Source organism: Oncorhynchus masou, chromosome 24, assembly GCF_036934945.1.
Source record: "Oncorhynchus masou masou isolate Uvic2021 chromosome 24, UVic_Omas_1.1, whole genome shotgun sequence".
NCBI lineage: Eukaryota > Metazoa > Chordata > Actinopteri > Salmoniformes > Salmonidae > Oncorhynchus > Oncorhynchus masou.
Window position 1 is genome coordinate 41,924,800 of NC_088235.1, and position 18,104 is coordinate 41,942,903.

General features: G+C 41.2%; 1 protein-coding gene across 4 annotated transcripts in view; it reads right to left on the reverse strand.

Annotated features, from left to right (window-relative positions):
• LOC135512201 (E3 ubiquitin-protein ligase MARCHF8-like) overlaps positions 1-16,845 on the reverse strand; it is a 140,075-nt gene extending 123,230 nt beyond the window's left edge. For 2 of the 4 annotated variants that reach the window (XM_064933957.1, XM_064933950.1), the window contains exon 1: positions 16,502-16,845. The gene's annotated coding sequence lies outside the window, so the exon portion shown is untranslated. Of the gene's footprint in view, positions 1-15,263; positions 15,547-16,501 lie in introns of all 4 variants that reach the window. The other 2 variants (XM_064933951.1, XM_064933952.1) reach the window with 2 other exon arrangements.
• Between the last annotated feature and the right edge of the window lie 1,259 nt (positions 16,846-18,104).

Below are 18,104 nucleotides of genomic sequence, written 5' to 3' on the forward strand. Positions count from 1 at the left end.
GATCTGGAGACTGGCTAGGCCAGTCGAGGACCTTGAAATGCTTCTTACGAAGCCACTCCTTCATTGCCCGGGCGGTGTGTTGGGGAACATTGCCATGCTGAAAGACCCAGCCACGTTTCATCTTCAATGCCCTTGCTGATGGAAGGAGGTTTTCACTCAAAATCTCACGATACATGGCCCCATTCATTCTTTCCTATACATGGATCAGTCGTCCTGGTCATTTTGCAGAAAAACAGCCCCAAAGCATGATGTTTCCACCACCATGCTTCACAGTAGGTATGGTGTTCTTTGGATGCAACTCAGCATTCTTTGTCATCCAAACACGACGAGTTGAGTTTTTACAAAAAAGTTATATTTCGATTTCATCTGACCATATGACATTCTCCCAAACTTCTTCTGGATCATACAAATGTTCTCTAGCAAACTTCAGACGGGCCTGGACATGTACTGGCTTAAGCAGGGGGACACGTCTGGCACTGCAGGATTTGAGTCCCTGGCGGCGTAGTGTGTTACTGATGATAGGCTTTGTTACTTTGGTCCCAGCTCTCTGCAGGTCATTCACTAGGTCCCCCCGTGTGGTTCTGGGATTTTTGCTCACCGTTCTTGTGATCATTTTGACCCCATGGGGTGAGATCTTGCGTGGAGACCCAGATCGAGGAAGATTATCAGTGGTCTTGTATGGTCTTCCATTTCCTAATAATTGCTCCCACAGTTGATTTCTTCAAACCAAGCTGCTTACCTATTGCAGATTCAGTCTTCCCAGCCTGGTGCAGGTCTACAATTTTGTTCTGGTGTCCTTTGACAGCTCTTTGGTCTTGGCCATAGTGGAGTTTGGAGTGTGACTGTTTGAGGTTGTGGACAGGTGTCTTTTATACTGATAACAAGTTCAAACAAGTGCCAATAATACAGGTAACGAGTGAGGCACAGAGGAGCCTCTTAAAGAAGAAGTTACGGGTCTGTGAGAGCCAGAAATCTGTCTCAAATACTTATTTTCCACCATAATTTGCAAATAAATTCATTAAAAATCCTACAATGTGATTTTCTGGATTTTTTTCTCATTTTGTCTGTCATGCTTGAAGTGTACCTATGATGAAAATTACAGGCCTCTCTCATCTTTGTAAGTGGGAGAACTTGCACAATTGGTGGCTGACTAAATACTTTTTTGCCCCACTGTATGTTTGAGATAGTATATCATACATATAGATTATGTTTCCTCATTTGTTGCATCAATGCCCATCAATCCACGTTGAAGAGACTAGCATAGCAGAGCTGCTAGCAAATGTGTGGCGAGCTGGCATTTCCCCCAGCACTTTTGATTTGGTTTAAGAAAAAATATTGGAAAAGAGGGACAAAGTACAGTTGATCAGACTGATTTGCCTCATGATTTAAAATGTATGGAAACAAAAACCATTGATTTCCAAGTTTAAAAAACCAAACAACTCTATGCACAAGTACCACGCTTAACAGTTGTGTCCACGTTTTCAGAAAACTCTTAACTATCTGCTCCGAATTAAGATTCAACGATGTCTGCAGAAATCATTGTGTGTTATCTATGACTTGACACACTGACTTTAAAAAACATATTTTTTTGGTGATTGAACTCCAGTAAGTGAAGTGGATCTACACCTTGCTCCGGAATTGCAGTAACATAATTTCATCATAGGTCCCTGATCTGTACTACACAGAAATGGGGTGGGTATAACTTGTGGAATGTTCCAACGGGAATATGTTCCAAAAACTTTGTAAATAACAAGGTTATCAACAAACAACACATACAAAGTTGTATAGCGGTAGAATAAGATACCAGGTTGGGAGTGGGCTATTAAATTAAAGTTTTTCACTCACCACATTTATTCCAGAAAATGCCAGTCCTCACTCTGGTAGCCTATGGACAAACATTAAGAATAACCTACGTGGTGAGTTGATGCCTATTCGTCAACTTGTTGAATTGATCTTGCTACTTTGCATGAGTTGTTTGTTGGCAACCTTGTACTTCACAACGTTTTTGGAACAGATTCCTGTTGGAATGTTCCACAAATTATACCCACCCCAGAAATGCATAATTATGGATATGAATGCAACTCTCTTCATGATGATGTATCCTGAATAGGTACACAAAGGTATAAATATGCAATATCCTCCTTTGCATATTTGAGTATTATTCTACACACTGGCTATTATTTTAATAGCTCTGCCAAACCAATCATAGACGTCTATGTTTCACAAGTAGAGCATAGTAGAGTACCATAGAGCACCGAACAGTAGAGTATAGTACAGTAGAATACAATATTATATAGTGTACTCAACTCTACTGTGTACTGTACTGTACTCTACTCCACTATACTCAATTCTACTATACACTATACTCAACTACACACTGTACTCTACTATACACTGTACTCTCTACTCTACAATACACTGTACTCTACTCTACTGTACTCTCTACTCTACACTGTACTCTACTATACACTGTACTCTACTATACACTGTACTCTACTATACACTGTACTCTACTGTACTATACACTGTTATCTACTATTCAATGTTCTATACTGTACTCTACTATACACTGTACTCTCTACTCTACTATACACTGTTCTCTACTATACACTGTACTCTACTATACACTGTACTCTACTATACTCTACTATACACTTCTCTACTGTACTCTACTATACACTGGTCTCTACTGTACTCTACTATACACTGTTCTTTACTGTACTATACACTGTTCTCTACTATACACTGTACTCTACTATACACTGTACTCTACTATACACTGTACTCTACTGTACTATACACTGTTCTCTACTATACACTGTACTCTACTCTACTGTACTCTCTACTCTACACTGTACTCTAATATACACTGTACTCTACTATACACTGTACTCTACTATACACTGTACTCTACTGTACTATACACTGTTCTCTACTATTCAATGTTCTATACTGTACTCTACTATACACTGAACTCTACTATACACTGTACTCTACTGTACTCTACTATACACTGTACTCTCTACTCTACTATACACTGTTCTCTACTATACACTGTACTCTACTATACACTGTACTCTACTATACACTGTACTCTACTATACTCTACTATACACTTCTCTACTGTACTCTACTATACACTGTTCTCTACTGTAATCTACTATACACTGGTCTCTACTGTACTCTACTATACACTGTTCTTTACTGTACCATACACTGTTCTCTACTATACACTGTACTCTACTACACACTGTACTCTACTATACTCTACTGTACTATACACTGTTCTCTACTATACACTGTACTCTACTATACACTGTTCTCTACTGTACTCTACTATACAGTGTACTCTACTAAACACTGTAATCCTCTATACACTGTACTCTACTGTACTCTACTATACACTGTTCTTTACTGTACTATACACTGTTCTCTACTGTACTATACACTGTTCTCTACTGTACCCTGTTCTCTACTATACTCCACTATATACTGTTCTTTACTGTACTCTACTATACACTATACTCAACTCTACTATACACTGAACTCTCTACTCTACTATATACTGTACTCTAATATACACTGTTCTCTACTGTACTCTACTATACACTGTTCTCTACTGTACTCTACTATACACTGTACTCTACTATACACTTCTCTACTGTACTCTACTATGCACTGTACTCTACTGTACTCTACTATACACTGTTCTCTACTGTACTCTACTATACACTGTTCTCTATTATACACTGTTCTCTACTGGACTCTACTATACACTGTACTCTACTATACACTGTTCTTTACTATACTCTACTATACACTGTTCTTTACTATACACTGTTCTTTACTGTACTATACACTGTTCTCTACTATACACTGTTCTCTACTGTACTCTACTATACACTGTTCTCTACTATACACTGTACTCTACTGTACTCTACTATACACTGCACTCTACTATACACTGTACTCTACTATACACTGTACTCTACTATACACTGTTCTCTACTGTACTCTACTATACACTGTACTCTACTATACACTGTTCTCTACTGTACTAATAGCAGCACTGTAGAAACTATTACACTCGACGGAACGACTTGATTAGTGTAGTGTCAACATCGCAGCCACTACCAGCTAGCCTACTCCAGCAGTACTGTATCATTTCAATCATTTTAGTCAATAAGATTCTTGCTACGTAAGCTTAACTTTCTGAACATTCGAGACGTGTAGTCCACTTGTCATTCCAATCTCCTTTGCATTAGCGTAGCCTCTTCTGTACCCTGTCAACTATGTGTCTATCTATCCCTGTTCTCTCCTCTCTGCACAGACCATACAAACGCTCCACACCGCGTGGCCGCGGCCACCCTAATCTGGTGGTCCCAGCGCGCACGACCCACGTGGAGTTCCTGGTCTCCGGTAGCCTCTGGAACTGCCGATCTGCGGCCAACAAGGCAGAGTTCATCTCAGCCTATGCCTCCCTCCAGTCCCTCGACTTCCTGGCACTGACGGAAACATGGATCACCACAGATAACACTGCTACTCCTACTGCTCTCTCTTCGTCCGCCCACGTGTTCTCGCACACCCCGAGAGCTTCTGGTCAGCGGGGTGGTGGCACCGGGATCCTCATCTCTCCCAAGTGGTCATTCTCTCTCTCTCCCCTTACCCATCTATCTATCGCCTCCTTTGAATTCCATGCTGTCACAGTTACCAGCCCTTTCAAGGTTAACATCCTTATCATTTATCGCCCTCCAGGTTCCCTCGGAGAGTTCATCAATGAGCTTGATGCCTTGATAAGCTCCTTTCCTGAGGACGGCTCACCTCTCACAGTCCTGGGCGACTTTAACCTCCCCACGTCTACCTTTGACTCATTCCTCTCTGCCTCCTTCTTTCCACTCCTCTCCTCTTTTGACCTCACCCTCTCACCTTCCCCCCCTACTCACAAGGCAGGCAATACGCTCGACCTCATCTTTACTAGATGCTGTTCTTCCACTAACCTCATTGCAACTCCCCTCCAAGTCTCCGACCACTACCTTGTATCCTTTTCCCTCTCGCTCTCATCCAACACTTCCCACACTGCCCCTACTCAATTTGTAAGTCGCTCTGGATAAGAGCGTCTGCTAAATGACTTAAATGTAAATGTAAATGGTATCGCGCCGTCCCAACCTTTGCTCTCTCTCCCCCGCTACTCTCTCCTCTTCCATCCTATCATCTCTTCCCTCTGCTCATACCTTCTCCAACCTTTCTCCTGATTCTGCCTCCTCAACCCTCCTCTCTTCCCTTTCTGCATCCTTTGACTCTCTATGTCCCCTATCCTCCAGGCCGGCTCGGTCCTCCCCTCCCGCTCCGTGGCTCGATGACTCATTGCGAGCTCACAGAACAGAGCTCCGGGCAGCCGAGCGGAAATGGAGGAAAACTCGCCTCCCTGCGGACCTGGCATCCTTTCACTCCCTCCTCTCTACATTTTCCTCCTCTGTCTCTGCTGCTAAAGCCACTTTCTACCACTCTAAATTCCAAGCATCTGCCTCTAACCCTAGGAAGCTCTTTGCCACCTTCTCCTCCCTCCTGAATCCTCCTCCCCCTCCCCCCCTCCTCCCTCTCTGCAGATGACTTCGTCAACCATTTTGAAAAGAAGGTCGACGACATCCGATCCTCGTTTGCTAAGTCAAACGACACCGCTGGTTCTGCTCACACTGCCCTACCCTGTGCTCTGACCTCTTTCTCCCTCTCTCTCCAGATGAAATCTCGCTTCTTGTGACGGCCGGCCGCCCAACAACCTGCCCGCTTGACCCTATCCCCTCCTCTCTTCTCCAGACCATTTCCGGGGACCTTCTCCCTTACCTCACCTCGCTCATCAACTCATCCCTGACCGCTGGCTACGTCCCTTCCGTCTTCAAGAGAGCGAGAGTTGCACCCCTTCTGAAAAAACCTACACTCGATCCCTCCGATGTCAACAACTACAGACCAGTATCCCTTCTTTCTTTTCTCTCCAAAACTCTTGAACGTGCCGTCCTTGGCCAGCTCTCCCGCTATCTCTCTCAGAATGACCTTCTTGATCCAAATCAGTCAGGTTACAAGACTAGTCATTCAACTGAGACTGCTCTTCTCTGCATCACGGAGGCGCTCCGCACTGCTAAAGCTAACTCTCTCTCCTCTGCTCTCATCCTTCTAGACCTATCGGCTGCCTTCGATACTGTGAACCATCAGATCCTCCTCTCCACCCTCTCCGAGTTGGGCATCTCCGGCGCGGCCCACGCTTGGATTGCGTCCTACCTGACAGGTCGCTCCTACCAGGTGGCGTGGCGAGAATCTGTCTCCTCGCCACGCGCTCTCACCACTGGTGTCCCCCAGGGCTCTGTTCTAGGCCCTCTCCTATTCTCGCTATACACCAAGTCACTTGGCTCTGTCATAACCTCACATGGTCTCTCCTATCATTGCTATGCAGACGACACACAATTAATCTTCTCCTTTCCCCCTTCTGATGACCAGGTGGCGAAACGCATCTCTGGATGTCTGGCAGACATATCAGTGTGGATGACGGATCACCACCTCAAGCTGAACCTCGGCAAGATGGAGCTGCTCTTCCTCCCGGGGAAGGACTGCCCGTTCCATGATCTCGCCATCACGGTTGACAACTCCATTGTGTCCTCCTCCCAGAGCGCTAAGAACCTTGGCGTGATCCTGGACAACACCCTGTCGTTCTCAACCAACATCATGGCGGTGGCCCGTTCCTGTAGGTTCATGCTCTACAACATCCGCAGAGTACGACCCTGCCTCACACAGGAAGCGGCGCAGGTCCTAATCCAGGCACTTGTCATCTCCCGTCTGGATTACTGCAACTCGCTGTTGGCTGGGCTCCCTGCCTGTGCCATTAAACCCTACAACTCATCCAGAACGCCGCAGCCCGTCTGGTGTTCAACCTTCCCAAGTTCTCTCACGTCACCCCGCTCCTCCGCTCTCTCCACTGGCTTCCAGTTGAAGCTCGCATCCGCTACAAGACCATGGTGCTTGCCTACGGAGCTGTGAGGGGAACGGCACCGCAGTACCTCCAGGCTCTGATCAGGCCCTACACCCAAGCAAGGGCACTGCGTTCATCCACCTCTGGCCTGCTCGCCTCCCTACCATTGAGGAAGTACAGTTCCCGCTCAGCCCAGTCAAAACTGTTCGCTGCTCTGGCCCCCCAATGGTGGAACAAACTCCCTCACGACGCCAGGACAGCGGAGTCAATCACCACCTTCCGGAGACACCTGAAACCCCACCTCTTCAAGGAATACCTAGGATAGGATAAGTAATCCTTCTCACCACCCGCCCCCCTTAATGATTTAGATGCACTATTGTAAAGTGGCTGTTCCACTGGATGTCAGAAGGTGAATTCACCAATTTGTAAGTCGCTCTGGATAAGAGCGTCTGCTAAATGACTTAAATGTAAATGTAAATGTAATGTACTATACACTGTTCTCTACTATACACTGTACTCTACTATACACTGTTCTCTACTGTACTCTACTATACAGTGTACTCTACTATACACTATACTCTACTATACACTATACTCTACTGTACTCTACTATACACTGTTCTTTACTATACACTGTTCTTTACTGTAATATACACTGTTCTCTACTGTACTATACACTTTTCTCTACTATACTCCACTTTATATACTGTTCTTTACTGTACTCTACTATACACTATACAATTAACTCTCTACTCTACTATATACTGTACTCTACTATACACTGTTCTCTACTGTACTCTACTATACACTGTTCTCTACTGTACTCTACTATACACTGTTCTCTACTATACACTGTTCTCTACTGTACTCTACTATACACTGTACTCTACTATACTCTACTATACACTGTTCTTTACTATACACTGTTCTTTACTATACACTGTTCTTTACTGTACTATACACTGTTCTCTACTATACACTGTACTCTACTATACACTGTACTCTACTATACACTGTACTCTACTATACACTACTCTACACTATTCTCTACTGTACTCTACTATGCACTGTTCTCTACTCTACTATACACTGTTCTTTACTATAAACTATTCTTTACTGTACTATACACTGTTCTCTACTATACACTGTTCTTTACTGTACTATACACTGTTCTCTACTATGCACTGTTCTTTAATGTACTATACACTGTTCTCTACTAAACACTGTACTCTACTATACACTACTCTACATTGTTCTGTACTGTACTCTACTATGCACTGTTCTCTACTCTACACTGTACTCTACTGTACTCTACTATACACTGTTCTTTACTATAAACTGTTCTTTACTGTACTATACACTGTTCTCTACTATACACTGTTCTGTACTGTACTCTACTATACACTGTTCTCTACTGTACAAGGTTCTTTACTGTACTATCCACTGTTCTCTACTGTACTCTACTATACACTGTCCTCTACGATACACTGTTCTTTACTGTACTGCACACTGTTCTCTACTATATACTGTTCTGTACTGTACTCTACTATACACTGTTCTCTACTGTACAAGGTTCTTTACTGTACTATCCACTGTTCTCTACTGTACTCTACTATACACTGTCCTCTACGATACACTGTTCTTTACTGTACTGCACACTGTTCTTTACTGTACTGTACACTGTTCTTTACTGTACTATACACTACTGTACTATACACTGTACGATACACTGTACGAGTATACACGAGTACAGTGTATACTCTACTATACACTGTACTCTACTGTACTCTACTATACACTGTTCTTTACTATACACTGTTCTCTACGGTACTATACACTGTTCTCTACTGTACTATACACTGTTCTCTACTGTACACTGTTCTCTACTATACACTGTCCTCTACAATACACTGTTCTTTACTGTACTGTACACTGTTCTTTACTGTACTGTACACTGTTCTTTACTGTACTATACACTACTGTACTATACACTGTACAATACACTGTACGAGTTTACACGAGTACAGTGTATACTCTACTATACACTGTACTCTACTGTACGCTACTATACACTGTTCTTTACTATACACTGTTCTCTACTGTACTATACACTATTCTCTACTGTACTATACACTGTTCTCTACTGTACACTGTTCTCTACTATACTCCACTATATACTGTTCTTTACTGTACTCTACTATACACTGAACTCTACTCTACTATATAGTGTACTCTACTATACACTATTCTCTACTGTACTCTACTATACACTGTTCTCTACTGTACTCTACTATACACTGTTCTCTACTGTACTCTACTATACATGGTTCTTTACTACATACTGTTCTTTACTGTACTATACACTGTTCTCTACTATACACTGTACTCTACTGTACTCTACTATACACTGTTCTGTACTGTACTCTACTATACACTGTTCTCTACTGTACAAGGTTCTTTACTGTACTATCCACTGTTCTCTACTGTACTCTACGATACACTGTTCTTTACTGTACTATACACTGTTTTCTACTATATACTGTTCTTTACTGTACTGTACACTGTTCTTTAATGTACTATACACTGTTCTTTACTGTACTATACACTGTTCTTTACTGTACTCTACTGTACGATACACTGTTCTTTACTGTACTATACACTGTTATTTACTGTACAATACACTGTTATTTACTGTACAATACACTGTTCTTTACTGTACTATACACTGTTCTCTACTATACACTGTTCCCTACTATACACTGTTCTTTACTGTACTATACACTGTTCTATATACTGTTCTTTACTGTACTATACACTGTTCTCTACTATACACTGTTCTTTACTGTACTATACACTGTTCTCTACTGTACTATACACTGTTCTTTACTGTACTATACACTGTTCTTTACTGTACTCTACTGTACGATACACTGTTCTTTACTGTACTATACACTGTTCTTTACTGTACTATACACTGTTCTCTACTATACACTGTTCTTTACTGTACTATACACTGTTCTCTACTGTACTATACACTGTTCTTTACTGTACTATACACTGTTCTTTACTGTACTATACACTGTTCTTTACTGTACTATACACTGTTCTTTACTGTACTCTACTGTACGATACACTGTTCTTTACTGTACTATACACTGTTCTTTACTGTACTATACACGGTTCTTTACTGTACTATACACTGTTCTCTACTATACACTGTTCTCTACTGTACTCTACTATACACTGTTTTCTACATTACACTGTACTCTACTATACACTGTACTCTACACTGTTCTCTACTGTAATCTACTATGCACTGTTCTCTACTCTACTATACACTGTACTCTACTGTACTCTACTATACACTGTTCTCTACTGTACTCTATGATACACTGTTCTTTACTGTACTATACACTGTTCTCTACTATATACTGTTCTTTACTGTACTGTACACTGTTCTTTACTGTACTATACACTGTTCTTTACTGTACTATACACTGTTCTTTACTGTACTCTACTGTACGATACACTGTTCTTTACTGTACTATACACTGTTCTCTACTATACACTGTTCTCTACTATACACTGTTCTTTACTGTACTATACACTGTTCTATATACTGTTCTTTACTGTACTATACACTGTTCTCTACTGTACTATACACTGTTCTCTACTGTACTGTACTATACACTGTTCTCTACTGTACTATACACTGTTCTCTACTGTACACTGTTCTTTACTGTACTATACACTGTACTCTACTGTACGATACACTGTTCTTTACTGTACTATACACTGTTCTTTACTGTACTATTCACTGTTCTCTACTATACACTGTTCTCTACTATACACTGTTCTTTACTATACACTGTTCTTTACTGTACTATACACTGTTCTATATACTGTTCTTTACTGTACTATACACTGTTCTCTACTGTACTATACACTGTTCTCTACTGTACTGTACTATACACTGTTCTCTACTGTACTATACACTGTTCTCTACTGTACACTGTTCTTTACTGTACTATACACTGTACTCTACTGTACGATACACTGTTCTTTACTGTACTATACACTGTACTCTACTGTACTATACACTGTACTCTACTGTACTATACACATATTTACTGTACTATACACTGTTCTTTACTGTACTATACACTGTTCTTTACTGTACTATACACTGTTCTTTACTGTACTATACACTGTACTATACACTTATTTACTGTACTATACACTGTACTCTACTGTACTATACACTGTTCTTTACTGTACTATACACTGTTATTTACTGTACGATACACTGTTCTTTACTGTACTATACACTGTTCTTTACTGTACTATACACTGTTCTCTACTATACACTGTTCTCTACTATACACTGTTCTTTACTGTACTATACACTGTTCTATATACTGTTCTTTACTGTACTATACACTGTTCTCTACTGTACTATACACTGTTCTCTACTGTACTGTACTATACACTGTTCTCTACTGTACTATACACTGTTCTCTACTGTACACTGTTCTTTACTGTACTATACACTGTACTCTACTGTACGATACACTGTTCTTTACTGTACTATACACTGTACTCTACTGTACTATACACTGTACTCTACTGTACTATACACATATTTACTGTACTATACACTGTTCTTTACTGTACTATACACTGTTCTTTACTGTACTATACACTGTTCTTTACTGTACTATACACTGTTATTTACTGTACTATACACTGTTATTTACTGTACTATACACTGTTATTTACTGTTCTGTGCTGTTCAAACTTGTGAACCCAACTGTGGTGTATGACTAATATGATTTCTCTTTGATCCCAATTCTATTGCAGTTACTGATTTTTTCTTCTTCTGAAAATACCGTTTTAATAACGGAATTTCCAGTTTTAATCACTTAATAATTCAAAAACAAAATCGATATCAATAAAATCACTACCTAATTGATAGGAATACCTTGTTACTTCTGTGAACTTTCATTATCCTCCCTCCCTCATGTATATCTTAAAGATATATGGGTTTTTGGTAACGGAAATTCAAGTCACAAGTAAATGTTTCTTCAATACAGAAGGCAGAGAAATGTCTCCAAAACTAAATATAAGTGTTGATATTAGTTGGCACGGGTCTTTAGTTCAACATTATTGTGTTATGTTGTATTTCTAATACCTTAGAAGTATTTATCTAAATCCCCCTATCCATCTCTTAGAGCAGAAATCAAAGACTTTGCTTATTCCCAATTTTTCAGATGGAACATTTTTGAAAAATGTATTGCAACAAAAACAATCTAGACTCAGCTTTCATTTGACATCCAATTTGATATGCTCCAATTAACTTCACATTTTGGTGCTCATGGGTCCTTTTACATGGAAATGACCCTAGGCCTTTTTAATCCAAAATGATTGACTGGAAATAATAAATCAACACAATAGTGATGACATACTGTGCCAGTTCCATTTTAATTACAGATGCAAAGGCTTACAGGATACAACTCTGCAAATAAAGCAAGCTCAGCCCTGTTAGTTCTATGGTCCAATCACAGTTGTTGTGTCTTTATCTGTGTAAAGGACCCCCCATCGCCCTGTTAGTTAAGTTTTAATTATTATTGATTATCAAATCAAATTTTAGTAGTCACATGCGCCGAATACAACAGTGAAATGCTTACTTACGAGCCTCGAACCAACAATGCATTTTTTTAAACATAACAATAAGAAGTAAAGGTAACAAGTAATTAAAGAGCGGCAGTAAAATAAAAATGTTGAGAATATATACAGGGTGGTACCGGTACAGAATCAATTTGCGGGGGCACCGGTTATTTGAGGTAATATATATATGTACGTAGAGTTATTAAAGTAAATATGCATAGATGATAACAACAGAGAGTAGCAGCAGTGTAAAGGGGGGGGGGCAATGCAAATCGTCTGGGTAGCCATTTAATTAGGTGTTCAGGAGTCTTAGTGCTTGGGGGTAGAAGCTGTTAGAAGCCTCTTGGACCGAGACTTGGCGCTCCGGTACCGCTTGTCGTGCGGTAGCAAAGAGAACAGTCTTTGACCAGGGTGGCTGGAGTCGTTCACAATTTTTAGGGCCTTCCTCTGACACCACCTGATAGAGAGGTCCTGGATGGCAGGAAGCTTGGCTCCAGTGATGTACTGGGCTGTTCGCACTACCCTCTGTAGTGCCTTGCGGTCGGAGGCCGAGCGGTTGCCATACCAGGCAGTGATGCAACCAGTTCTCTCGATGGTCTCGATGGTGCACCTATAGAACCTTTTGAGGATCTGAGGACCCATTTTCAGTCTCCTGGTGGGGAATAGGTTTTGTCGTGCCTCTTCACAACTGTCTTGGCGTGCTTGGACGATGTTAGTTTGTTGGTGATGTGGACACCAAGGAACTTGAAGCTCTCAACCTGCTCCACTGCAGCCCCGTCAATGAAAATGGGGGAGTGTGCGGTCCTCTTTTTCCTGGAGTCCACAATCATCTCCTCTATTTTGAGCACGTTGAGGGAGAGGATGTTGTCCTGGCACCACAGGGTCAGGTCTCAGACCTTCTCCCTAAAGGCTGTCTCGTCGTTGTCGTGATCAGGCCTACCACTGTTGTGTCATCGGCAAACTTAATGTTGGTGTTGGAGTTGTGCCTGGCCATGCAGTCATGAGTGAACAGGGAGTACAAGAGGGGCCTGAGCAAGCACCCATGAGGGACCCCTGTGTTGAGGATCAGCATGGCAGATGTGTTGTTACCGATCCTTATCACCTGGGGGTGGCCCGTCAGGAAGTTCAGGATCTAGTTGCAGAGGGAGGTGTTCAGTCCCAGAATCCTTAGCTTATTGATGAGCTTTGAGGGCACTATGGTGTTGAACGCTGAGCTGTAGTCAATGAATAGGGCAGTGTGGAGTGCAATAGAGATAGCATCATCTGTGGATCTGTTGGGGCGGTATGCAAATTGGAGTGGGTCTAGGGTTTCTGGGACAATGGTGTTGTGAGCCATGACCAGCCTTTCGAAGCACTTCATGGCTACAGACGTGAGTGCTATGGGTCGGTATTCGTTTAGGCAGGTTACCTTAGTGTTCTTGGGCACAGACACTATGCTGGTCTTCTTGAAACATGCTGGTATTACAGACTCGGACAGGGAGAGGTTGAAAATTTCAGTGAAGACACTTGCCAGTTGGTAAGCGCATGCTCGGAGTACACGTCCTGGTAATCCGTCTGGCCCTGCGGCCTTGTGAGCGCTGACCTGTTTAAAGGTCTTACTAATATCGGCTGCGGAGAGCTGGTGCTCTCATGCATGTTTCAGTGTTACTTGCCTCAAAGCAAGCATATAAGTAGTTTAGCTTGACTGGTAGGCTAGTGTCACTGGGCAGCTCTTGGCTGTGCTTCCCTTTGTAGTCTGTAATGGTTTGCAAGCCCTGCCACATCCGACGAGCACCAGAGCCAGTGTAGTACGATTCGATCTTAGTCCTGTATTGACGCTTTGTCTGTTTGATGGTTCTTTGGGGGGCATAGCGGGATTTCTTATAAGCTTCCGGGTTAGAGTCCCACTCCTTGAAAGTAGCATCTCTAGCCTTTAACTCCGTGCAGATGTTGCCTGTATTCTATGGCTTCTGGTTGGGATATGTACGTACAGTCACTGTGGGGACAACGTGATTGATGCACTTATTGATGAAGCCAATGACTGATGTGGTGTACTTCTCGGAGGAATCCTGGAACGTATTCCAGTCTGTGCTAGCAAAACAGCTTAGCATCTGCTTCATGCTTCTTGTGGCTTAGCATCTGCTTCATCTGACCACTTGTTTTATTATCTAGTCACTGGGGCTTCCTGCTTTAATTTTTGCTTGTAAGCAGGAATCAGGAGGAAAGAATTATGGTCAGATTTGCCAAATGGAGGGCGAGGGAGAACGTTGTATGTGTTTCTGTGCGTGGAGTAAAGGTGGTCAAGAGCTTTTATTCCTCTGGTTGCACATTTAACATGCTGATAGAAATTTGGTAAAAACAGATTTAAGTTTCCCTACATTAAAGTCCCGGCTACTAGGAGAGCCGCCTCTGGGTGAGTGTTTCCTTGTTTGCTTATGGCGGAATTCAGCTCATTCAATGCTGTCTTAGTGCCAGCCTCTGACTGAGGTGGTATGTAAACAGCTACGAAAAATACAGATGAAAACTCTAGGTAGGTAGTGTGGTCTACAGTTTATCATAAGATACTCTACCTCAGGCGAGTAATATCTTGAGACTTCCTTATATATCGTGCATCAGCAGTTATTTACAAAAATACACAGTCCGCCGCCCCTTGTCTTACCAGATGCCGCTGTTCTATCCTGACGGTGCAGCGTATAACCAGCCATCTGTATGTTGATAGTGCCGTCATTCAGCCATGTCTCCGTGAAGCATAAGATATTACAGTTTTGAATGTCCCGTTGTCCACGTAAGTCATCTATTTTATTGTCCAAAGATTGCCCGTTGGCTAGCAGAGTGGAAGGAAGTGGGGCTTATTCAATCACCTATGAATTCTCAGAAGGCAGCCCGCCCTTCCGTACCCTTTTTCTCCGCCTCCTCTTCACACAAATCACGGGGATCTGGGCCTGTTCCCGAGAAAGCAGTATATCGTTTACATCAGCCTCAATAAAGGAATAAAAGGATTCTGCCAGTCTGTGGTGAGTAATCGCAGTCCTGATAACCAGAAGTTATTTTTGGTCATAAGAGATGGAAGCAGCAACATTATGTAAAAAATAAGTATGAAAATAGGTTACAAACAACGCAAATAAACAAACAAAAAACACTACTGGTTGGGGGCACGTAAAACGTCTGCCTTCTTCTCCAGCGCCATCTTAACAAGAACAACGTTACTGTAGTTTGACAGGGTTTTAAGGGTTTCATCATCCCTAGGGCCAGGAGTTTTTCCAGTTAAAAAAAAACAGCATTTTACCTGCTTAGAAAAAAAATCTGGTCCCATCATAACCCATATAAAAGCGGTTTGTTTTACATCTGATTTATTATTTTCATACCATACAACTAGCATCCGGAGTTTTACCTGGTTAGCCTACTAGACCAGGACAAACTCTGGGCCCCAGGAAAACAATTTGTACCCCACCACATATCCTATGTGTACTGTATCTCAAAATATTGACTTACATCGACATTTTCTTATTGTTTGTTTTGGTGGCAGGAATGGGCTTCCATACAGTAAATATGTGATGGTACATTGAAGAACAGCGCAATATTATTTAGGGTAGCCAATCCGAGGATATTCCATCTGATTATCTCACATAATCACAAATAAAGGACCATTAATGCCAACACTGGAAGAAGAATAGCCTAGTGGTGGCATTCTCAAAGAGCAGAGGAATGTGACAGAATTATTGTGCAAACAAAATAAAATCAATAACAGCAAACCTACTCGCCAACCGGACAAAACTGTATGAATACCTAGGCCATTTAGCCTTAGCTGACATTAAATATATTCAGAATAAAGCAGCTGATTCGCTATGGGTCCATATCGCACATACTATTTTTGAAGTAGGCTAATGTCACACCCACCTTATTTTTATGCTGTAGAAATACTGTCAGTTATGGATTTATGTAGGCTACAGTGATCGTGGAGTGCAGATATTCAAACAATCCGTATAGTCTCAGCTATTCCATCAAGACATGCGTCGTCTCTGTGATAATTTTTTATATAAGAAGCAGCAGTTACAATGTAGCCAGACATTTACATTTTACGAAGTTCTCCGCGGCGATGAAACGCTCACTTCCCCCGTTCAAAATGCACACACGGTGCAGCGCAAAAAAAGATCACCAACCGGCGCTTTCTCCCAGGCTCAATGGTGATGATGTTTAGTATATTTCATAGCGCCCATCCGCATAAGTATGCTTCACTGACTTCCGCGTTACAATTGAGTGAAAAAAATAGGACGTGTAGAAAAAACGGTCAGAGAAGGAGGGGCTTACTTTTCTCTGCTTTTGATAGATTTAAACACTATTTGAATCACCATGGCCACAACCATAAAGTGTCAACTCCATCTGCCTGATCGATTAAAATACAATATTAATTTAATTCGGGTTTAAAGTCATAAAGCATCTGAAGAAATACTAAACTGCTACTGTGTTTTCCACCTGATTGAATAAGAAACATATTTTTTTTGTCAACTCATTATGACATCAACTCCGACAGATTTTTATCCAATGCCAACTCCATCAGACAGATTAATGTGTTTATTGGGGATTTTCAGATGAATCATTTTCCCTCTATTTCATATGTTTGTAATTCACTTGTTTTGAGTATCTGTTGTCAACTCTGTCAGTGGCGACTAAACCCTTAGTCAACTCAGTCACTGATGACTAAACCCTTAAAATGTTTTTTTTTGTCAAATGTAATCACTGTTCTGCAACATATGTTCAAACAATTGAAGTATTTACAGTGCTAGACCTAAGGGATAATGTTTGCTTTATAAATGTTGTTTTATGTTCTAAATCTAGAAAAACATGCCAAAATGCGAACTAAATTAGCCTCTGAGAATTTAATATACCTATAAAACAAAACAAAAATAAGTTTGGAGATTTATATTACATAATTGAATAATCTAATGTTAGCATTAAGCAATCGAGGCCTTTAAACACTTTTTGCACAATAATTGTAAAAATTAAATGCCTTTTATGGTATCTGACCGAATTGACATATATCCAGTTAGTTGCATTTGATGAAAAAAAGTTTAAATTGTCCTGTCTTTCAAGAATCCTCGAGCTCTAAAACAGCAACAACATAAAATCTCAGCCTCATGGCAAAAATGTTAAAATAACATGAGATTAGCTAGGGGGTGTGGCATGAAACTGCGTTAAACCACTGTTGACAGGGGCTTGTCATATTCATGGTGAGATATTTACATGATGATGATGATGATGAAGATTATGAAGTTGAGGATGATTTAGGATTTTAGTTGACTGTTAAAAAGTACATACATCTGACAATTGGAGACCAAGTTTGGTTGTCTCACAGGTTGGTTGTCACATTGCTGAGAATATTTTGTAAGGGGGTGGTTGGGAGATTATATTTATTTTTGCCCACACACTACTTTTGGGAAGAAATATGTTTTTTTAAAAGCTATATTTTTTATTATTAATTAATCAAATAAAAAAATCTGAT